General features: G+C 44.2%; 1 long non-coding RNA gene across 1 annotated transcript; it reads right to left on the bottom strand.

The window, feature by feature from the left end:
- Positions 1 to 14,479: 14,479 nt before the first annotated feature.
- On the bottom strand, positions 14,480 to 18,239 carry LOC147692913 (uncharacterized). The gene is made up of 3 exons (XR_015299847.1): positions 17,606 to 18,239; positions 15,993 to 16,121; positions 14,480 to 15,059 (listed from the first exon to the last, which is right to left on the bottom strand). It is a non-coding gene; the product is annotated as an uncharacterized LOC147692913 (long non-coding RNA).
- Between the last annotated feature and the right edge of the window lie 752 nt (positions 18,240 to 18,991).

The following is an 18,991-nucleotide window of genomic DNA, read 5'->3' as shown; positions in this document are numbered from 1 at the left end:
TTGAACTCCATTGTCCGTGAGCAGGGTTTCAGGGAGAACCTCCCTTCCTATCAATTCCTTTAGAAATTTGTCCATGTGTCTGGTCTCAATACATCTGGAAAAACACACCTCTGGTTATCTGGAGTATAAATCTATCACCACTATGACATAAGTTTCCTGACCATCACCATGAATTGGCCCCAAAACGTCTAAAGCAATATCTTTCCATGGACCCATGGGACGAATTCTGATCACCATGGCTTGTACCTAGGGTTTTATAGCTTTCTCAGCTACTACACATTGTATGCATTCCCTTATTGACCTCTCAACTTGGAGATCCATCGTTGGCCACCAATTTGAGGAGCTCAGCCTTTCCTTAGTTTTGGAAATAACGTGATGGCAACTGTGTGCCAGACTTGACAACTCCTCTCTAAGTTTGTTTGGAAAAAATAATCATATGCCCCTAAACAATAGACCATTGCCTGAGGCTAATTCATCTCTCACCCATCAAAATGTTTTGCACCCTGCACTATCTTGTTCTTTGTTCTTCCAGCCAGTACATATTAAGTTAATTACTTCCTGCAATACCCATCCATCCCCATCTGTTCACACCATCTCTCTTCAAAAATAATTTCATAGCCTACCTCACAAACAAATTCAATATCATCAAGTTCTGCATCCTCTTCTTGATCGAGACACACCTTAGTATAACCTGAACAAGGTATATACTACCTTTTTCACTGCCCCGGAATATATTTCACCTCAAAATTGTACTCCTGCAAGGTTACCACCCACTATGTGACTCTACCAGACACAGTAGACTTGAAAACCTCATACAAAGGCTTGTTGTCCACCTTACTTCAAGAACACATCCCCATAAGAATTTCTTCTTTTTTTTAATTGATCTATGAATCGCAAGCACCTCACTTTCAATTACAAAGTATCTTATCTCTGCCCCTCTCAGGTTACAAGAGATAAACATAATGGTGTTCTCTGCTCCAAGACCACCCTGCTGGAGCACAGCACCCAGCCCTGTGAGACTAGCTTCCATTGGAACAATAGACCTCTTCTTAAGATGAAATAATTTTAATTGCAGGACCCGACTTGATCTGCTTTTTAATTCAACAAACTCTCACTCACATGCAGGATTGCACACAAATTCAACTCCATTTTTTAATACGTTCCTCATAATAGAACTCAATTCTGCAAAATTTTGAACAATTTTGAACAAACTTATTATAATACTCTAGCATGCCTAAGAATTGCATCAGTTCAGATTTGGTGGCAGATGAAACCATGTTTTGAATCGCATTAACCATGTCCGCTTTGGTGACCACACCATCACCCGAAGACCGTGTGACACAAGTAATCAATGGTCCTCATGCCAAGCCTACACTTTTCTAACTTGATGGTGAGATTATGGTCACACAACATTCCCAGTGCTTGTCTCACTTGAGCATTATGCTCTGTCTCCTCCTTTCCGTACACAAGAACATCATCCTGATATATGTACATATCTTCCACCCCATCTAACACCACCTCCATTACTCGCTGAAAAACTGATACCGCAGAGACCAGCCCACAAGGTAATCTAGTGTCCCTAAAGGTCCCAAAAGGCATTATGAATGCTGTGAGATCTTTTGATGACTCCTCCAGCTGGATCTGGTGATAGGCTGAGGTGAGACCTAAATTCCTAAAAACCGTTGCCCCATTCAGCATAATTGACAACTCTGAGATGCTGGGCAGTGGATATCTTTCAAATATCATGTTTTTGTTCAAATATCTGAGATCCACACATAATCTCAAACTTCCATTCAATTTCCTAAGCACAACCACTGGAGCCAGCCAATCAGTATCCTCGAATTTCAGCCTTTCCGATGCATAACTCCTCCTTCATGGCTATAGGGATGTTTCTCACTTTACTGCACAAAGGTTCAACCCTGAGAATTAGCCCTCTCCTGTGACTATAACCTTTTCATGCAACCTGGACCTTCCCTGAACACCTGAGGAAATTCTTTCTTTAATTCATCGTGGAAGGTCGCTCCAGAGTTGAAACTTCTATCTCACTTACCCCATGATTTCCCTTCAATATGATTGGAGGAGAGCTGTTGAGATTCAGTATTACCCCCATCTCTTTTTGATGGACCAATTTATTATACTATAACCTTTTTTAAACATAAACCTTTCCAGTTGTATAGCAGTGTTCATATTCAATCAAACCAACAAAATACCCACACAATTCAATAGGCTCCCCACCATACGCACAAGGTCTGATATCAGGTTTCAACAGTCACTTTCTCTTTAGGTTCCCTCATAAAATGTACCTGCCACAATCATAATTTTTGCTCCTGAATCAAAGAGGAGTTTAGTTTTTTCACCTTCAACTTCAATTCAGTCAAGTGGACTTGTTTCACCCTTGCCCCCAACTTGCAAAATTATTTCTCCACATTCAAAGTCAGGATTATCCTTGTCCTTTCCATCACTCACATCCACCTTACTGATCTATTGTTTGGATTTTTTCATCCTGCATACAGATGTAAAACATACAAATGCCCCTAAAAGCGGGACAACCCTTGTCATTTGCAGTTTCTCACTCTGTCACACCTAAAAACATTTCCTAATCATTTCACTATCTTTGTTTATTCCCAAAACAATTTTGGTTTCACATTTCTTTACTCCTTCTTTAACAACATGCACGTCCTTGGTAGCATCTTTCTTCGTTACTTCTACACACTTGATAGAATGTTTGATCGGGAGCATGGCCTAGCAGTCCGTGGCAGCGGACATGCTTGGCTGAGCTCCTGCTGCCTGTGAGGCGACTGAATTATTTATCATGCCATTGGTGACAATAAAGTTTATCAACAGCTAGCACTGGTAGTGGTACAGTGAATGGGACCATGAAAGAGAAGGGCTGGGGTCCTGCAGTGCTACTGCTTATCGTAGCATTGGCAGCCTGGTCCCAGTACTGCTAAACCCTTTGCCATAAATGGCAACCAGAACAGTGAGTGAAAGGTGATATCACTTGGGAAAAGGACAAGTGTTCACAGATGTATTATGGGGACTTCGAACAACCGGGGCAGAAAGGACAGCTCACCCTGTGGCACGAGCCACCATGCCAGTAGTAAGGGGGCAGGTAGAGGCAGGCGGAGCCAAGCAGGGCAACATCAGGGATCACCTGGAATCCCTCCACGGGAGGCCCTGGCCTGCGTGTGTGCGGCTGACTCTAAGGTAGCCGTTCACCCCGCCAGGACTTCCTCAACAGTGGAGGGGCCAGAGTCCGGCCCTATCCTTGATTTAAAAGATGGGACTCACTAGCAACTGGATCTCCGGTGATGCAAAGAGGGCCGCAATTGTGACTTTGGGTCAATGAGGGTCCACAACGACCGATGCCAGTCCTGGGCAGCGCACAGTCCAGTGCTAGATGTAAACTGCAATACAGGACTGGACAGGCAAATGTTGATATGGAGAGACAATGGCCTCTCTCACCAAACTTGTGAAGGTCTTGGGGCTGCAGGTAGGCTGCACTGGGTGCCCAGAGTCCTGGGCCAGAACTATAATTCATCCCCTGAAATTTTATACATGTTGCCCCCCCCCCCCCCCCCCCAACAAACCTCAGCTTGCTGCTGGTGTATACCGGAGTTAGCATCTGGGAGAAGTGACAGACTATTGACACTGTTTTTCATGCCTGAGAGGTACTGCAAGAGAGGGGAAAGACCCTAAACATAAACAAATAATTCTGTGCTCCATGGGTAGACGCCCTTCCCACTCCCCTTAATTGCACAGTAATGGGGAAGACTAAGATGGCAAAAAAATAGACATTGGAGGGGCCACTGGAAGAAGATGGGAAATGCCCGCCTATGCATGTGGTGGACACACCCCTCACCACACACGCTGCTACTATATACATTAAATATACCAAACTCATGTTGAAAGCTCCGGAAGCGGCAGTGGTAAATGAGGTGGACATTCTCCGCACGGACCATAGAAAACTGAGGGAGACGGTCAGAGAAACAGAAATGAAATTGGACAAGACAGATCTGGTGACGATTGACCTCATGAACTGCTGCGCTTCTTTAGAGAAGGGACTGTCAGGGCTCAATGACCCCCTAGAAGATGCTGAAGGGAGGTCTTGAAGACATCCACATCATTGGAATCCCTGATGGAGTAAAGGGGCAGAGCGCCGAACTCTTCATTGAAGGGTGATTGGAAGAAACAGTACTGCAGGGGAAACTCTAATGGTAATATTCGGTGGAAAGAGCGCACATAATCCTGGCAAGAGCCCCGGCCCTGGGACGATCGCTTCACCCATTAATTGCAAGATTGATAGGGACTGGGATAATACTCTACAGATTGGCCGTCTCCACGGTTCATGGACCTTGAAGGGTCAAGACATTAATAATAATTTGAATTACACCACACTAGTCCAACGCCAACAAGGGGACTTTACGCCCATCAAGAAAATACTGCACCAACATGATCCCCAAATAGATGCCAGAATTTGGGAATGGACGGGATTCTTGGGATGGGAAAAATGACTATTGATATATGCAGATGACATTCTACTTTACTTGACCCATAGACAAATTGTGCACCGAGTCAGTGACATATTCCGAGTATTTGGAGAGATCTCAGGCTTTACTATCAACTGGGAGAAGTAGCTCTTCTTTATTCACGGGGGACAGAGACAAATGGGCCAGATTCCTCTATCAATAAGGGTGGGGACTCATAGCTTTAAGTACGTGGGAATCTGGATAACTATGAATGCAGAGTCTCATACCCTAGCTAATCTCGAACCACAGCTTCATAGACTAGAAAAACATTAGACACTGGAGCACTCTGCTCTTGTTGCTGATGACCAAAGCAACCATGTTCATAGGTAGCCCTCCCTAGATTGCTGTACATTTTACAAAGTTGCCATTCCAAACTACCAAAGACACTTACATAGATAACCCAATGAGATGGCTACTCTGGGCGGGGGGACATCATTGTTTTGCACTGCAGACCCTACAATGAACTAAATATGATGGAGGTACAGCATTACCTAACCTGTGGAAATATTATGAGGTAGCGCAGCTGGCAGTAGTACCTGATTGGGTGTATTCGGTGCGAGAGGATCCAGCAATGCAAGCGGATACATGGAGAATGTGAGATCTCAGTTACATGAATGTGCTATATGGCAGCCGCCTACATGAACGAGCATGTCCGGCTACAATTACTGTGCTGGACACGTGGAATAACCTCCCTGAGAGATAAAGTGGGATAAGAGACACACACTAGGTAAGCCCCTTTGGGAAGGCACTAGACTAAAATGGGTGGCTGGTCTTTAGAGCTACTTAGTGTGGGACAGAATAAGCATCAGTACACTTGCTAAAATATGGGATGCTAACAATCAATCAATCAATCAATCACAGCATTTATATAGCACACTACTCACCCAGAGGGTCTCAAGGCGCTAGGGGAGGGGGGTCCGCTACTGCTCAAACAGCCAGGTCTTGAGTTGCTTTCTGAAGGTGAGGTGGTCCTGGATCAGGCGGAGGTGAGTCTGGAGGGAGTTCCAAGTCTTGGCGGCGAGGTAGGAGAAGGACCGTCCCCCTGTGGTGGCTCTTCGGATGCGGGGGACGGCGGCGAGGGCGTGGCCGGTCGATCGAAGCTGGCGTTTGGGAGCGTAGAAGTTGAGACGGCTGTTGAGGTATCCTGGGCCTTGGTTGTGTAGGGCTTTGTGTGCGTGGGTGAGGAGACCGAAGGTGATTCTCTTGTTGACCGGGAGCCAGTGCAGGTCTCTCAGGTGTCCGGAGATGTGGCTGCGACGGGGGATGTCCAGGATGAGTCGTGCTGAGGCGTTCTGGATCCGCTGGAGTCTCTTCTGGAGTTTGGCAGTGGTTCCGGCGTAGAGGGAGTTGCCGTAGTCCAGACGGCTGGTGACGAGGGCCTGGGTGACCGCCTTCCTGGTCTCGGTGGGGATCCACCGGAAGATCTTACGTAGCATGAGCAGGATGTTGAAGCACGACGAGGAGACGGCGTTGACCTGTCTGGTCATGGAGAGGGAGGAGTCCAGGATGAAGCCCAGGTTGCGTGCGTGGTCTGTTGGTTTGGGTGCGTTGCCTAGGGCGGGGGGCCACCAGGAGTCGTCCCAGGCGGAGGGTGAAGATCCCAGGATGAGGACTTCCGTCTTGTCCGAGTTCAGTTTCAGGCAGCTTTTCTTCCTCCATTCGGCTACCTCTTTCATCCCTTCGTGAAGGTTGGCTCTGGCGGTGGCGGGTCGTTGGTGAGGGAGAGGATCAGCTGGGTGTTGTCGGCGTAGGAGATGATGTTGAGGTTGTGCTGGCGTGCGATGTCTGCGAGGGGCTCATGTAGACGTTGAAGAGGGTTGGACTGAGCGAGGAGCCTTGAGGGACGCCGCAGATGACTTCGGTGGCTTCTGATCTGAACAGGGGGAGGCGGACTCTCTGTGTCCTTCCGGCGAGGAAGGAGATGATCCACTCCAGTGCCTTCTCCTGGACTCCGACGTTGCTGAGGCGCTGCACTAGTGTACGGTGGCAGACAGTGTCGAAGGCCGCGGAGAGGTCTAGGAGGATGAGGGCTGCTGTTTCTCCGTTGTCAAGCAGGGCTCGGATGTCATCGGTGGCTGCGATTAGGGCGGTCTCGGTGCTGTGGTTGGCCCGAAAGCCAGACTGCGAGAGGTCGAGGGATCTGTTCGTCTCGAGGAAGGCGGCTAGCTGCTTGTTGACGGTCTTCTCGATGACTTTTGCAGGGAACGGGAGCAGCGAGATGGGGAGGTAGTTCTTGAGGTCGGTGGGGTCGGCTGATGGCTTCTTTAGTAGAGCGCTGAGTTCGGCGTGCTTCCAGCTCTCCGGGAAGGTGGCGGTGTTGAAGGAGGTGTTGATGATGTCCCGCAGGTTGGGTGCGATGACAGCGTCGGCCTTGTTGAAGACGTGGTGAGGGCAGGGGTCGGTCGGAGATCCGGAGTGGATGTTCCATTTGAACCCCTCCATTGGGTGTGCCAAATGCCATCCACACAGTGGCTAAACTACAGACAGGTCTGACATGCCCTAATCCTCAGCATAAATCCAGATGAGGAAACTCAGGAGGAATCCCAATTGGAGAGGCGAATATTAAAAAGACAAATACGGCATAAATTGATATCGTTGCCAATGGTACACTGATGCGGAATACCCAGGGACCGTTGACACACATTAAAATCAGTTTAGCGCATAACCTGGGGGAAATTGATGATGAAGTCTGACAAGATGCGCTGAACTTCCTAGGAGAAGGGGCTATCAAAGCTAGTTTAAAGTTAATTCAACTCAAGGTGCTACATAGAACATACTACATCAGAAACTTACTCCATAAAATTGGAAAGTCCACAACCCCAGTGGGTCTTCGGAAATGTGGTGCCGAAGCTACTTTTATTCACACTTGGTGGTACTGCCTTGCGATACGCCCATTCTGGGACAAAGTGCACAAATCCCTGGAGGGGGCATTAGGAGAGACCCTCAATTTATCACTGTGGAGAGCCTTGTTGGACATGTGGGAACCCCCAGACCTCAAGAAGTACCAGAAGACTTTAGTGAATATGGAATTCACTGATAGCCACGAGAGGCATTGCACAGACATGTGGATGGGTATGACATGCTGTAAAATTGTGGAATGAGAGGTCCATAAAGGCGAAGACTGTGAGAAGAAATATGAGAGGTTCTGGGGTGTCTGTGCGATAGGGAACATAAAAAAGTTGACAGGTTAATGCTCACTTGCTAGTTGGAAGTACCACACGGGGAGGGGAAAGGGAGTGGCTCAGGGATTGTTCTATTGCAGATAACCCTCAGATAGGACCTTTGAAGTCATATTCCAGTAAAGACAGATTGTAAGGGAAAGGAAAGGATGGATGAGCAGGATTTACCTGCATCGTGATGTTTTGATAATAATCTGCTGGGGTATTGTCGTCATTTATGCGTACTCCTTGTTGGCTTTATACTAAAACAGTAAAAATATTCCAAGAATAATAAATTAGGCTCATCCATTAGTTCTTCTCACGCCTTTTCAATGTTGCACCCCAGCATGAATTGGTCTCTAATTCTTTCATCTAATAAGGGGCCAAACTTAACATTTAGATGCTAAATGTCTAAGTTCAGTAACATCATTTTCTACAGACTCCCTTTTAATTTGAACTCTCCTTCCAAAATAATAGCATTCAAGAATTGTGCTTACTTTCGGCAAATAGTGTTTGTCCAACTTCTGTATGAATGCCTCATATACTTGATAAGGTCCACAGCCTCACTGTCTAGAACATCTGAATGATTGTCTAAACCTTTCTGTTCTTCAGGACCCAGACAGTGCAGAAGAAGAGCTTTACTTCTCTCTGCACTAAGGGATGCGCCACAAACCCTAGGGTATAATTTGAAAACCTTTTTTCCCTTCATTCTACTTTATGGGTGGTAGGCCAGGTTTGCCAAAATCAATGGAGAGGTGGTAACCTTTTGCATTGTACCAGATCAGTTAGTATGTAAATACAGTATTGTATGGTGTTAATACAAAGACAACGTTGTATAAAGAAGACATATGATCAAAGGTGTGTTCAAATTCCTTCATGCATGAAAAAATTTAACAGTATGGCAAAGTACAACAGACTGCATTAAATGGGCCCTGGTACCATGGTACAACGAGAACTGCACTCTCTGGAGTCTTTCCTCTGAAGTATCGTTGTCTGTGAAAAAGAGCGGTCTTTCCTCCTGTAGGAAAAACAGACAGCCAATGGGGTTAATCCTTTACATGCAAAGACAAGTATTTTGAAGTTCAGCCGTTATACCGGACAAATATGCTATTAGATCTGATCGAGTCACAGTGTTGGAATCTCCTTTTTGTCCAACAATCCCTGTCACCAATATAGGGAGGGATAATTATCAATAATGAAGTAACGCAGGTAGTCAGGAACATCGACAGATTTATTGTAGGCAAAAGAAGATCTCATCAATACACATCAACCCCCTACAACAATCTGTGACCACATTCCCTGGACCATTCTGATGACCTTATAATGTCCCACAAGAGTAAAGATAAAGAAAAAATGCACAGAGTGATGCAGTTCTGCAGAAAGATAGCACATGCATAGAAACAAAATTACCATAGAGGTGTTATGAGAGCAGGCCATGGTGAGACAAGTGAGAATTTCTCAAAGTGTAGCAGACCTATTGAACCATAGGCCTCTCACCCTTGGCACGGTGATTGGGGCTGAATGATATTCAGCAAAAAATCATGTGAAGTAATTACTGTGTGCAATTCATATTTTTTATTTCATTGTTCAATTTGTTAATTTCATCCATATATGTTTTCATTCACATATCACGATCCATTTTCAAACATTTTCATATGGTTCCAATGCATTTCGGTGCCTCTTGCACCTTCATCAGGGAAAATCTAGAATATACAAATAAACATTCTTAATATCAAATCCTCTGTGCTTCCCTGTGTCAAATAACTCGAATTTTATACTCGTGTGCTGGTCTCATAAATCGCTATTTGTTCTGGCTTGCCATTGGTCCTGTTGGCTTACTACTGTTCACATCCCCATTGCTATCTGCTGCAGATCACTGATGCTGCATCCATCCGAAATGATGCACAAATTAAGGATAAACAAGTTCCACTTCCACTACATTTGCATTTTAGTCATTTGCTATTCTTACTCTTACTGAGTGTACTAATACTTCTAGTAGTAATGAAAATTAAAGCTAAAAAATTCCACATTCGACTGATGTTATTCTGCCTTCTTTGCTTGTAGATGCACAAAAGACTGAAGAGGAGGTGTCTGTCATCATTCATCGGCTGTTCTACTGCCAGACGGACGTCCTTCTGTACTACGTCACGTGTGGTGTGACTCACCTGACCAGACATCATTCTAAGCAACTTGTGCAACTGAGTGCTGCTGCTGACATCTGAAGAAGATTGGCCCAAAGAAAGCAGGTACCAGGTCCTCCAAGACCAAGAAAGTTGCTGAGAAGAAGGAAGAACAGAAGAAAGAAGTGACACTTAAGTCTGGTGTTGACCCGAAAACCTTTTTTGGGAAAAAAAAGTACGCCTGCAGCAGCGGTGACCGGGGTCCAAGCTGGGGCCAACACCTCCGCATCAGTGGGCCCAAGCCACCAAACCAGGCCCAAGCAGATGAGTGGGGAAGAGGTAGCCAGCCTAATGGTGGAAAGCAGTGACACTGAGTCTGACCTAAACTTAGCGCTATCTCAAAGTAGTACACAATCCATGCACGAGGGAACACAGCAGAAAAGTGGTGAACAACAACCACCGCCCGCAATAGTAGATGTTCCAAAACAGCATCCACAACCACCGCCCGCAATAGTAGATGTTCAACCTGAGCCACCGCCCGCAATAGTAGTTGTTCAACAACCACTGCCTGCAATAGTAGATGCTGAACAAAAAGAACAACCACAACCAATGCCTGCAATAGTAGTTGTTCCACAACCACCACCCTCAATAGTAGATGTTCCTCGAAAACAACAACCACAACCACCGCCTGCAATAGTTGTTCTTCAATAACCACCACCCGCAATAGTAGTTGTTGTTCCTCCCGAAGTCGGGGCGGTTCAGGAAATTGAGCCTGATGCAGAGCAAGAAGAAGAGGAAGCACCTCATCCAGGAGATCTATTGTTTACCAAATCCCCACCAAGGAAAAGGAGGGTTAGTCCATTGAGTTCTTCGCCAAGCATCCCTTCTGATGATCTTGATCTCAATTGGGAGCCACAACAATCTGAGCATGAGAGGGAGAGACATCCCAAGAAGACCAGGCTAGGGAAAAGGAAGGTTCCAGGAAGCCTTACACTTATGGAGTGTGATGTTGAACAGCCGGATAATGATGGTGATGACGAGTCAGTCATCACAAGCATTACTCCTGGGCCTGAGAACATGGAGACCAACATTTTAACCCTAGCGAGAATGGCTGCGACTAGTAGGGATGTAGCACGCATACCTCCAACACAGGCCACACCAAAACTACCTCCAGCTTCCATTTTTACATTTGCACAGGGCTGGCAGCGTCCTACATCCAGCACAAGTTCCACCTCAGCAGAAGTAGGTAGTTGTACTACTGCACAGCCACATAGTGAAATTGAACACACAACCTCCAGTTCAACCGGCATTGGAAGTGGCTCCTCTAGCAGGAGACAAAAGTTAATCTCCCCAGTGTGGGACTTCTTTACAGTTAGCGCAAATGAGGACAACATTGCTATATGCTCCATTTGTCATTCCTCTGTTAGTCGTGGTAAGCTTGGTACAAACTATGGTACTGAAGGCCAAATGACCCATTTGAAAAAACACCACACAATCAAGTGGGAGGACCACCTACGTAGCATAAAAGCAGGAACCATTAATGTTGGTGGGGAAGTAGTACAAGGTCCACTCACGGTCGAACAGGAAGAAGAGGGAGACATTCTATCTGGTAGTGGTACACAAAGTACCCCTGTCCCCAGCAGTGCAGTGGTAGAGCCCACATCCTCCGCATCAGCAACATCTCAGTGGCACCAGAGTAAGAGTAACCCGGAGACACCAAGGAGTACGGGTGCGAAGTCTGCGATGCGAAGCACTGCATCGGGCATGACTGAATGAAATACCAAGCAGCGTACCATTGTTAGCATGTTTAGGCAGGAGGGAAAGTACGAGCGCAACCACCCAATAGCACGTTTGTACAATGCTATGCTTGCTAAAATGTTAGCACTGGACCTTCTCCCTTTTTCTTTTGTTGAAGGGGTGGGTTTCCTGGAATTTGTGACAACCCTCTGCCCAAAATGAAATGTTCCCAGCCACTACTATTTTGCCAGAGTTGCTGTTCCAGCACTACACCATGGCGTGCTGGAATTGCTTGGAAAAGCCTTGCAGCCTTTATTTGTGAGTATATGTGTGTATCTGTCTTTCTGGTTCAAACTTCAAAACTAACACCATCCTTTCTCTTACTTTTTTAATTACCTACTGGAGTTGAACATCTGTGCATTTAACTGTGCACACCACTCCTCACAGTCCTGCTCCATCTTCCTGACTCACCCTAAATACATTTCCATCTTGCCATACATTGGATGGAGATGGAGAATAGTACAATAATGTAGCCTCTAACAGTCCCTCCATAATAAGTGAAACGTACGTGACTATAGCCATCATCTTCTGTTTTGTTTCCAATCTGAAACGCATCACTGTCTTAAGGCTACCACCTCTGTCTGCACTAGCATACACAACTCTTCAATGTCAGAACTTGAGCAGGGCTCCAAAATTAAAAGTAAACTCGTCATCACTTTCAGAAGGCTCTGCTGCATCTGTGATCTGACAGCCACAAAGAAGAAAAAGACAGGTATATGAAATGAATGATGCCATACATTGCATTGGATGCTTGCTGACTCAGAGCAAATGTGCATGAAGTAGACCTACACTAGTAGTTTAATATAATAACAAATTACTTGTGTCTCAAGTGATGGTCAATGTTTCCATGTTGTTTAATAATATGTATCCAATTGTACTCCTACTACTGCAGGTTCAGTCTGGACATAGTCACTCACTACAGACTGAGTTGCTGTTGGTGGTTTGTTGGACAACACGTACACGTGCCACACCGGATGATGATGACCACCATACCATCTTTGCACATTATCAGTCAGTTTGATCTGTGATGATTGATGGAATACGTTCAGGTAGTGGAATACAAGGTAAACACAACCAATCGACAAGAACCACAGCAGACCTAGGCTACATGTGTGTGCAGTGGTGGAATAGAATAGTGGTATGATTGACTGACAATGGTGCATTGATTTAATCACTTGATTTGGAAAATGCTAGGTTGTTGAATATGCCTTTTGTCTGGAACTGTGAAAAATTTAGGTAAAGGGAGTTTGGGGTGTGGTCCTGTAACTGTTCTGTGCTGGATCCTATCTTGTTGTTCTTTTCGATGACTGCTGTGCAACTAGAAGAGTAGAGTTAATCAATGTATCCAAGCCGCCTCAGTCTGAAAATCTTCTCGCTCACGAGTCTTGTCTTTCCTTTTTTGCACTACACCGTAATTGATTTTTTAAATGTTTTCATTCAGTTAACTTATTTTGTAATACCCCATTTCTTTTTTCATCAACACTTACAGGCCGGCCTTTCACCAATCCTCCTCATCATCCAGCCAGAGGCGCCCATGAATGATATTCAGTCAAAGTGTCCATGGAAGGGAGGAAAAAGATGAATGACGAGATACAACTACACATTTTAACCTGGATAATACATTAACTTTAGTATCATTTTCGTAAATTTTTTTTATTCCTTTTTCCTCTTCATTTATTTTACGCTTGTGTTTGGTAATTAATTGTTCACTTAAACTATTGCTTAATTTTCTTTGCTAGCTTTCAGCCCGCTACAGCAAGTATTACGGTTTCTCAGAGGGCATACAGCTTAGGCAAAAGTCATATTCATATCATATATAAGAAATACATCCTTTGAATTGTGTAGTAGTAGTTAAGTACCACTTATTATTAACCATCAAGTTATAACTTATCTTTATCATGCATGCATTTCCTTTTTCTGAACTTTAGATTTATTGGGTATTAGTGGATCATCAATCATCGTCTTCATTGTTTTGCTTTTGTTGTCTCCATGCGTACTGTTTTTCTTTGTCAAACCTTTCCCCAAACCCCCGTTCCTATCCATTCATCAAACCCTGAACCCTCTTCCCCCGGGCTGTGTGGTTTTATATTGAGGTGTGATGTTACTACATTAAATCTACACCAACAATTGATCACACGCTTGCTGGGGCAGATGTGGTGAAAGCAACACTAATGAAATCAAATGTCAATGAGGCAGGGCAAGGATCTTCTTCTGCTTGCCCACCCGAGCTCACTTTATGTACTAGTGTACAAGGCAATTCATTTCCCAAAGTGACCCAACGAATAAATCTAAATAATTGCTGGCATTGTTTGAATTTAATATTACAGCATTTAAGTTTACGAATTGGATTGCTTTTAACTGACTCCAACACAACTACAGTTATCTTCTTGTACTTGGGAGTCCCCGACACCATTGATTTCTTTGAGTTTAGCAGTTGAAATATTGTTTGTATTTTTTTGTCAGTCTTATGTACTGTATTTTTCTACTTCTCCCACATTCTCTCTCAAGCAAATGACTGTCTCTTTGTTTTTGTTTGCCAATGCTAGTGCCAGTGTCTAATCTACTACTACCATCACACAACCATGGCATATTCTCCGTTGTCTTGGGAAACCATGCAGCCCTTGCGGTGCCAAACTTAATCATCAACAATCACAGGTAAGAAGAGAAGTTTGCTGGGAGGTATAATGGAGGAGAGGTTGGTAGTACTAATAGGACAAATATAACTCAGTGAGGGGTACCACATCTATCTGTTTGCATGCTACACATGTGGTCAATTAATAAATTATTTCAATCAAACACTGGCCGCTGCCCTGCATCTAGAGTAAACCTTGTGACGTACAACAGTGACCCCACCACAAAACAACATCATATGTCTACGTTGAAAATAAATAACATTTATTCATGTACATAAAAAAAATCCTCCTAGTCCTATCCCACCCCTATCCCCACCCTAACCCCAACCAATGTCCAAGTCCAAAGAATGTCCCACAAAAATAACCCTAACACTCAATTCCCACCCACCAACAAAAGTATTAAAAAAGGGGCAAATGAACAGGGTCCATTACAATCGGCGGGCTTTGAGGTATTTGTCCACTATTATTTTGACGCACTCATCTAATTGGTCCTCCAGCTTGGCCACCCGGAGGAGAAATTGTTGCCGAAATGCACGACACCTACATTTGCATCCATGATGTGGGGGGGCGGCAGATGTTAAATGTCGGCGGTGAGCGGCTGTCTGACCGCGGTGCCATACTCCTGCAGGTGGGGCCTTGCTGGGGCCTGACGCATTGGAAGAGGCAGCAGCTGCTGCTGCATCTTCCTCCTCCTCCTCGGCCTCAGCCACCAGCCACCAGCCACCAGCCGGCGGTACTCCTCCACAATGGCCTGCAGTTTCCTTTGCCGGGCCCTGGCTGCCAACTCCTTCCGTGATGGTTTTTGGGAAGGAGTATGAGTATCTATAAAAAAAGAAACAGAATTGTAACTGAAACTCTTCAAAATGAATTCAACACATAGTGGCATAGTGGCATAGTAGCACTACCAAGCGCAGTACATACAATTGGTGGCAACTTTTAGTATCTATCTAATCTATCTAATCTATCCTCCTGCTTCCCTGCCTGTAACATTTGTTGAAGTTTTTTCCGGCATTATACTTGCCCTAGTACTATGGGTGGACTTGAGTACACAGAAGAACACCAGTCTTTTTTGTATCTCCTTTTATATTTTCAAAGTAAGACTCTGCTTCCAGTGACAGTCTCCACCTATGATGAATACAATACATTTAGGGGGCATCCACCCATTAAAAGTAAATGTCTATCATTCTTTATTATCGCCTTAGCTGGTTTCACTTTCACCAGCAACCACCCATGCGTCCACTCCTTCCTTGCCTTGGGTTTCATTGACACAAAGTCCGCTCATGATTCTTGCTATCCACTATATCCATGCACCCATATTGTTTTGCCCAACAAGGCATGCATCTTCTTTAACCTTCCAGTTCTACCCATCCTTCAACAACCCATGCATCGGATTCATATCAGCCACGTGCATGAACCTTCCAAAGTATCCTTCTATGGTAGTCTTATTACATCTCTTTCATCCTTCCTCCTTCCACCCTAGTTCACTTCTTTCCCTTTTTGTTCAACACATCCCTCAATGTCATCTGATCTGACTTTTAGTCTTCTCCATAACTTTCACAGCTGAGTTGGAGTCTGATAGAAGAGGCCTTGTTTACTCAACTCACGCTGGTAATGCTGCAAAGGGTGTCTTCTTCAACCATTGTATATTGTCCAGTACAACTTCAAATTCATACTTTCTTAATAAGTCTCATAGCACAGTGAGGGAAATGTTCCCCTTCCACCTAGTAATGCAAATAAGGAATGAATATAACTTACCACCGCTCACCGCTGAAGTTTCCTCCCTCACTGGTGCTCCGGCAGGTGCCGCAGCCACTGTCCCCTCCTGGATGGCATTAGCATCGCCGCTGGCCCCGTCGGCACTGGTGGTTGGTAGTGATTGCGCACCTATAAAAGCAAGTACACCTTTTTAGATGCCTGCACACCTCCCCCTATTTTACTAGTTGTACTTTTTTCACCAGGAAGGAAGATTGAAAAAACAGTTATGTACAACATAAATCGTTGTAACTAGTCCAAATTGCGTACTACTGTACAGCAGTCATTAGTCAGACTTTAGTTTTAATTTATCAGATGGTCACTAGGATCATCTAATCTCTACTCCTACTCTAGTCTTTGGAAAGTTAGCCTGAGCCATGTAACCATTTTAGATCCGGGTCTACTGTTTTGCCCATGTTACCTCGCAGCTTGTTGCACAGTAAGAAAGACACCTTTGAGGCCACATGCGTGTTGCATACAACTAAAGAGGATGACAAACCAGTATTGTTAGTCCCTTTTGCTTATCCATAATGTTGCACGTTTTGCCAAGACTGCTAAAAACTGGCATAGTTGTATTCACTGTCTAACGTGCAACATGTTTCTCATAGGCAGATGAGAAGATTGCCTTCTACGAACCAGAGATATGCAGAGCTTTCGAAAGATGCATGTGTAACCAGTATACGTTCAACGGTGAGGGGTCTCCCACAATTCCCACAGTTCTCTATAGTGCACTAGATGTACAACATTTATAGTATTTAATCTTCTTCATTTTGCATGGTGGAGCTGGATGTTTTTCATGGAACAACTTGCAAGTTACAACAATACAAAGCTTGTTAATAAAAAAATAACGTTTTTGAACTTGGCCATAGACTCTGTGGTATATTTTGAGTGTCTGGGGTGTTGTGGACTGAAACGAGTGAGTGATCGAAAGGGTGTTCTTCTGTTCTGGGTTGTGTAATAAAATCATTGGGCATATCTAACTATCTTCGTGTGGAGGTCGGGAGTGGGACAAATGACTATGACTGAGACACTTAGGTAGGTAGACGGTCATTGGATTGTGGGTTCTTCTGACTGAGTTCTGTGACTAGGGTGTAAGGTGTAAGTAAGGTCCAACCTCCCTATCTCCAACTTCCTATTTTCATGTGCATAGTTCTGTATGTGGATGTGCAGAGAATAACCACAACAGTAGTAGTAGTATACTAACCTAACAAAAATTAGTAGGCAAACGTCTGGTTGCGCATTTTGTTGGTGGGAATTGACAAAGACTAGAGATTACAGAAGACAATGCAAAAGACAGGAGTGGACCCAGTGGCAACAGCTATTCTATCACAGCTTTATTCAAAAGAATACCTTAACTAAAGAGTGGCCAACAGGGCAAGCTTAGCTACAGACAGTCTAATAGTAGTAGCACAGAGAGTCATAGGGCAGAGGCAGTTTGAAGGAACTGAAAGTCAGGGATGGCATTGGATACCGAAAATTTGGAAAACAAATTGAAGACCAAAGAAGGTTTTGCTAACATTGAATTAGGAAGGAGGCTTAATAGGTTGGAAAAAATAAGGTGCGTTAAAAAGTTAGGGAAATATCATTGTTAATAATATAAGCACTGTAGGACTTACTGGGGCCAGCAGCAGGATCCTCGGTAGAGGAGCGCTCCTCTGGTGGTTGTTCCGCCGACTCGGACCCCGTCTTCTTGCCCCTGGGTGGTGCTGATCATGTAAGAAATAATAAAGAAAGAGAAACATGTAGTGCTGTGAAACAAATACATCATTCAAAAATCCTCTCAAACATTTTAGGAAACAACAATTCCAATAAAATTGACTTCGAAGTCTAAATGACTACTGGCTTGCAGGATTCACAGACCGTCTACTTATAGAACACTAATCAAATGTTCCATAAACATTCTGATTGCAGAATATACTAACGAAGCCAGTCCCACCTGACCTACACCACCTATTCCAGAATCCAGACGGGTCAATTGTTCAGTAAGTCGGCATTTCCATTTTATTTTTGCCCGCAAACATGCATAGATGAGATGGAGGACACATGCATAAATTTGTGCATACACGGAATTGTTGGTTGCTTGCGTCATATGAACTACTACTGACTGACATGACAATGCTATTGCTGCTAAGCCTACCACTCAGTAAACATACTTCAAACCGGTTCTATGGAGGGGTGGGATAAATAAGAACTAACCAAGCACTCAGTGACAGAGGAGGCGTCATGCAGACTGTTAAAAAAATATGAACTAATACTATCCATCTTCTACTATTTCACTAAAGGACAATGTAAGGACTAGACTCGAGCAATAGCATTAACTAACTTCAGTTCTCTAAAGTAAACTCTAACATCAATAATCACCAGCCCAAGCTAGCGCAAAGTTACAAACCAGTAAGAGAAGTGGCAAGCAGCACCTGTGTCATACAATAACAGAAGATTTTGAGACGGAATTGATCTGCAATGTAACTAAGCGCACCAGTAATCGTGTTACTTATTCGTCCAAGAATTATACACAATACTTATACTACTATATATATATATTAATATTACTAGCTACTCACCAAGCCCCACGACATAGTGAAAAAAGAAGAAATTTGATACTTTACAAGATAGTAGTCTCCCTGGACCTTGGAGCCCCAATGTATCCTGGAGAGCTAATTTTTCTTTTCTTTTCCTGTTGTGGCATAAAAACATACAACAAGGATATAGAGAGGATATATGTATATATAGCCACTTTACACACAGACAATGTAAGAACAACACACTAGCATAAGTAATTTTTTACTTAGCACTTTAACAAAAAACATTTTTTGATTTCACTTCCAGGGAGGTATTGGCCTCCACTGGAATACTCACCCAGTTTTGTGTGGGAGAAGACCTCACCTCACCCGGCAACCTACTCGGGAAGTTGAGGCCCCGCTCTATTTTGCAAAAAAAGGGGGGAGACATAATATTTATCATATAATATGTCTAGCTTACTGGCTCTGCATAAAAAAACAAAT

The sequence above is a fragment of the Lissotriton vulgaris genome, chromosome 9, assembly GCF_964263255.1.
Source record: "Lissotriton vulgaris chromosome 9, aLisVul1.2, whole genome shotgun sequence".
Lineage (NCBI taxonomy): Eukaryota > Metazoa > Chordata > Amphibia > Caudata > Salamandridae > Lissotriton > Lissotriton vulgaris.
The sequence above is the reverse complement of the archived record's forward strand: the minus strand, read 5'-3'. Positions and strand labels throughout refer to the sequence as shown.